Genomic DNA, 708 nt, shown 5'->3' on the forward strand with positions numbered 1-708 from the left:
CTAGAGCGGCTAAGGGACGGGGGCCTGGGGTAAAAGGGGTGAGAGGTTGGAGTTGGATAGACTGGTGTGGAGTTGGGAAGGGGGGGGGGGGCAGGGATAGACTGGGACATTAAAGTGGACTGAGGATGGAGGGCGTGGATAAGTATTGTGGATTGTGTTAGGTGGCTGTGGAACCTTGTGGATATTGTTTTGAGTGGATGTCCATGGGGCCAAATGGTTTTTAAAGTTTATTCATGTAGTGTGAGGTGGATTGTGCATCTTAAGTGGAAATCTATTATGGATATGATTAAGTTGCATGTGGAACTTGCATAGTGAAATGATTATTGTGGATAATGTCAAACAGATGTGAGGGGCTAATTCTGTATGATATCTAATGAATGTAGATTATTGTGAATATTATTAAGAGGATATAGATTGATGCTGTACATGGTATTACGGAGTCCATTGTGGATATGCACTGTGTATGGCCTCAAGAGGATAATTGTGGATATTTTTACGTGTATATGGAAAGACAATCTACATGGTGTTAGTATTTTATTAAGGATCGTGTGAAGAGGATGAGCAGTATGTAAATATGTGTAGGTCATATCACAATCACCTTGGTTAAAAATCGATAACAAAAAGCAGTGTGATAAATTGGAGGAGAAAAAATGAATAATAAACGAGGATGCATGGAATATAAACAAACGCTCTCTGCAACGTGATACC

The sequence above is a fragment of the Penaeus monodon genome, chromosome 32 (assembly GCF_015228065.2).
Source record: "Penaeus monodon isolate SGIC_2016 chromosome 32, NSTDA_Pmon_1, whole genome shotgun sequence".
In the NCBI taxonomy this organism is placed as follows: Eukaryota; Metazoa; Arthropoda; class Malacostraca; order Decapoda; family Penaeidae; genus Penaeus; species Penaeus monodon.